At 34.4% G+C, this 4,975-nt stretch overlaps 1 long non-coding RNA gene across 1 annotated transcript; it reads right to left on the bottom strand.

Annotated features, from left to right (window-relative positions):
- Nucleotides 1–4,530: 4,530 nt before the first annotated feature.
- LOC112517356 lies at nucleotides 4,531–4,975 on the bottom strand. Its single transcript, XR_003069663.1, has 2 exons — nucleotides 4,892–4,975; nucleotides 4,531–4,789 (listed from the first exon to the last, which is right to left on the bottom strand). It is a non-coding gene; the product is annotated as an uncharacterized LOC112517356 (long non-coding RNA).

Below are 4,975 nucleotides of genomic sequence, written 5' to 3'. Positions count from 1 at the left end.
GGTCCTTACATATTAATACAATTTAAATAAATAAGAGTTATGGTTCCAATTACAGTCTATCCATAAAAAAAAATTGTATGACAGTTTAAAATCCAATATATTTAAAWTTCAACATATTTAAACGACTCCACAAATGTGTTCGATTTACACCAAGAGCAAAGAATCAAGAGAGTGAGATCAAGAGTTTTAAAGCAATTGAATGAGAGATGAATGAGAGAACTTTTAATAACTTATGGCGAATATCAGTTTGAATCTCACCTTGGAAGATGAGGAGAAGACATAGAAGTATGAGAGAGTGAAAGCATTAGTGAAATGTGTTAAAAGTATCTTGAGAATATAGAATGAAAAGATAAAAATGTGCATTGGTAAGTTATACAATATGTTATTTTAATTGTATATTAAGACATTTTAAGACTGAATACATAACGTAGTAGTACTTAATGCATTTATGAGTTGTTTTTAAGACATTTAAGAATTCGTGCATAAATGTATAGTACTTTGTGCATTAAAAATTATTTTTAAGACTTTTGATAAATCTGATTTATAAGGTAGTACAGATATAGATATAGATATAGATTAAGACTTTGTGCATAAAAAGTAGTACCTTATGCATTCAATGGTGTTTTCAAGGCTTTTCCCAAATTTGGTTTATAAAGTAGTATAGACATAGATAATTAGGTAAAAAAAAAAAGCAGGCCAATGAGATGGAACTGATATCATCATGAAGAAAATATATTTGGTATTAAAGAATCTAAACATGTGATCAAGTTACACGTATTTGGTTCACTTTTATATTAATATCATGCCACGTTGTCAACAGAAGAATAAAAAAGCAATTTTGAAAATGAGACCACCCAATTTCATGCATCAATCAAGCCCTACCAACTATGGGTGTGTGAGTACTTGCCTTGACAAGAAGTACATGAAGAATAAAACCATAAATATGATCTTACAAGATTATTATAATTCGAACTTCTTTTTGAACTTAAACTAAAATCTAATGGTAGAAGACGATTCAAGAAACAGATCAAAGGTTTTGAAATGCCTTCTCTATCCAAAAATCAAAACAAGAGAAGGATCACATCAATAAAGAGTTACYAAGAACAAAAGCCATGGTAAACAAAAYAGCTCAAACTATTGAAGTATATTTGAATYCGTAACTCAAACCAAACACAAAAAGAAATTCAGAATGTTATTCAAGACAACAAAACTAATGATAGGGTCAAAATGACAACACCCACCTGACTGAAACATCATAAGCTTTCTTCGTTCCATCAGGTCTGCATTGCATTTGGACAAACATAAACAAAGTGCTCATTTTTTTTGGAGAACCCCAGAAAAAATTTATTAATAAAAGATGAGAAATTTCAAGGGAGTCTAAAAAGTGTTTTGGAAAAACAACTAATAAAGGCCTATTCAAGTATCTCAAATTAGAGAAAAAAACCCAACATTTAAAATGCCATAAGCCCATCCACCTGAAGGTGATTATTCGGTACTCATCATAAGTCCAATATATCTTCTTGAAGCCCAAATCATACAACAGGAAGCCCAAGTTGAGGATGCAAGACTGTCCAAGTGTCCATTAGCAGAAGGGATTAGTATTCGGCCCAGGTAGTGGAATATAATCTTAACAGCCCAGTCCTCAAAATATAATAGGCCCAAGAGATTAAATCTTTAGGAGTCCACCATAATAGATTATGGGCCCAATACCTCTTAATCAAATCAAAATACCATTTTTGGCCCAGATGTAGATCCATATTGTAAACCCATCAATTCTCATTCTTTTCCACCAGATTACAACTTTGAGGTCAATGAACATACAATTATCAACAGCCTTCCAAAACAGCAGTTTTCTCCATTTAATTCTGCTGTCTTCAACTACTATGATGACAGCCAATTTCTTTACATGAGGCACACTATTTAGATCATCCTTATAAACCCCAAACAGCAAAATAGCACAGCAGTTTACAAAAGTCCATGCTGTCAAACCAAAAAAACAAGGACATAACCAAAGTTTTAATCCATATGAAATGAACCAAACCAAAAGGATAAACCTCAGACTGAGTATGAGACAAGACTTAAGCCAGGTAARCCCAAGTAGTTTAGTAGTCCACCTCATATACTGCATGAAAACAGTAGACCAAACACAACAAGAAYATGGTCTAGTATAGGACAGGAGCCATGAACTCAAGAGAGTAATAGAAAACAAAACCAAGATACAGTGCAAACAGGAACAAATAGACTTGACAAAATGCAAAAGTATAAAATAAATAGATGCATAATCTCAAGTTATATGATTCTAGTTAAAAGTCTATTACTTTATTCACATTTCTAACTCAATTCCAATTCAAAATCATAATATTAATAGTGAGTGATTACATAAAGAGAATTGATGAAAATACCTGATCAATGTGTTAACTTTCTTGGTCTGGATGTCATACATCTTCTTCACTGCAGCTTTGATCTTCTTCTTGTCAGCACGGATGTCAACGATGAAAACAAGTGTGTTATTGCCTTCAATATTCTTCATTGCAGATTCTGTGGTCTATGGGTACTTAAGAATTTGCTAGTGGTCCAATTTGTTTCTTGGTGGGGCACTGATGTGGGGATACTTGGGGTTCCTATCTGTCTTCAATGTCCTTGGGCGATGAAAGGTAACCCAAAAAAGAATTCAACAAAATTAAGAACACCCAGAAAAGAATTCAATAAAATTAAGAATGCCCAAAATTTCGTCTCGTAATCAACTAACCAAGTTCAACTAACCAAGATATCAACAAGAAGAATATCGTCTCATAATCAACTAACCAAGTTCAAATTTCTACTGAAGAGTCAAGCTGCCTACAGATTCATGAAAGTAATTACTTTAACTCCTGAAAACCTTGAAGATTCTTTACTTGATTTACCTTGAATCTCAGGAATGGGCTCTACTCCTCCTTCATAAATCAGAGGTGCACTTGGAGTTCCCAAATCAGCTATCGGGTTACCCTACATTCATCACTATCGTCAATTGAAATGAACTTTTATAAACCATATGACATCAATGAGATTTAAACTTACGTAGGCACTACRAGGTTGCAACATATCACGCAGGCGACTGGCAGCTGAAACTGAACTTGGCTGTGTGCCGGCCCCATCAAACCCACTAATCCCAGTAAGTTTTCTGTTCTTTTGAGGAACTTCAACACAAAGATTCTCTTTTAGGAAGCCTCTATTCAAAGCAGACCTGTTGGGTCCAATTGGTCCAGGTAGTCTAACTGGATTAACAATATATATTTCTTCATCAAACCCTTCTCCCCCAGAATTAGTGCGGTCCATATCATCTAAACCAGACCCCACACTCTCATCATCAATTTCATAATCATCATCTTCATGTTCATAGTCATTCAAATTGTTTGTCTCAAGATTATGAGATCCAAGAAGACCCGAATGGAATTTAGGGGGTGGCAATAGATAGATGACTTACAAGTTGTAGAATCAAACGAAATAGGAGATTTAGGAACCAGGTACTCATGATCAACCACAATCTCACCTAGAGGTGAGCTAGGTCGATGTTGTTCTTTCTCTGACCCCTGATAGTATCATAAAAACTGTTATGAACAGGACATTAAAGTTTCAGTTTTTCAATGAAAAAGGCAAGAAAAGAAGCATACTTGATATCAATAACTTTAGAAACTTACACAAAATTGTGTGGGTGTATGATTAAGAATCTGAAAAACATATAGAGGCCTTTCTTTCTCTGATTCTTGATGGTATCATAGGAATGTTATGAATATAATATTCAAGAAGAACAAATTATGTGGCTATATAATCAACTAATCAAAAATCACAAAAAAACGATGTTACCCAGAACCCTTCGAGTCAAGTGAATCTCTTGCCAGCTCTAAGCATGAAAAAAATAAGACAATTAGAAGGGGCGAACCATAAAAACCTAAAAATCATGCCAACTCTAAGCATGAAAAAACCTGTGTGCAAACTCGAAAAATAATTGATGTGAAGTAAACAACGATAATCCGTGACCTGTAAACCCGACATTTCCACTACTCGATAATCCATGACCTGCAAACAATGATAATACCTGAACCACTCAAAACCTCAAAAACATAAATAGAAAAACCAAGGACAAAACATCAAACAGTAAAGTTTAGTTGGCAGCTCAGCCACGGTGATTAAGCCCTTACCGAACGCAAAGATATGGCTGTGTGAATCAGCCATATCTGTTATATGGCTCAAACAGCCCTTACCGAACAGCCCCTTACTTACCTCTACTGACATCAAGGTGGTTCCCCCGATTGTTTGCTGAAAATTTCAAAAAAAATTATTAGCATCACACAAGCTATTATTATTATGTAAGTGGAAAAAGAGTTGAAGAATCGCTACGTGAAGATGAATTATATATAAATTTCAATACCTTTATGATCATCAACTATTAGGAAGCTACCTTCCCAAAACAACAACTAAACTTAGCCATGGCAAGGATTTTAGGTTATGTCAAATGCCTATGAATGCCATACCAAAAATGATTCGTTAAGTGCCAAAAAATGTCATGTGTCATTGAATATGAAAGCAAAAATACATATAACCTATAAAACAAATCAAATGCAAACCATGGAAATGTTACAATCCATACAAACCAACAAAAATTTGATTTGTCCTCTATCTTTCTATACATAACAAGAATCGAATCTTTGCTTATTGCCTTGTAAAGAAAACCGATGGCTCGCCTTTCACATTCGGCAACCTTCAACTCATAATCTTGTTCCTTCCCGTGGTAAACTTTATGAAGAGGACCCTTTAATTTTAAGAAAAGTTGTGTCAAACATTATAGTTTGTATAAATAATCAATTATCTTGATATGGGCCATTCAAAAACTATGAACAGTTAAGAGGGATACCTGCAATGAAACAGATGCATCAAATAAAGCATAAGGATGGGATTTTAGTGCAGGTTGATTCCCGCCTTCCGCTGCTTGTCGAGC

The sequence above is a fragment of the Cynara cardunculus genome (genome assembly GCF_001531365.2).
Source record: "Cynara cardunculus var. scolymus isolate 2C chromosome LG 8, CcrdV1, whole genome shotgun sequence".
Lineage (NCBI taxonomy): Eukaryota > Viridiplantae > Streptophyta > Magnoliopsida > Asterales > Asteraceae > Cynara > Cynara cardunculus.
Note: the sequence above shows the minus strand (reverse complement) of the source record. Positions and strands in the feature narration are given on the sequence as shown.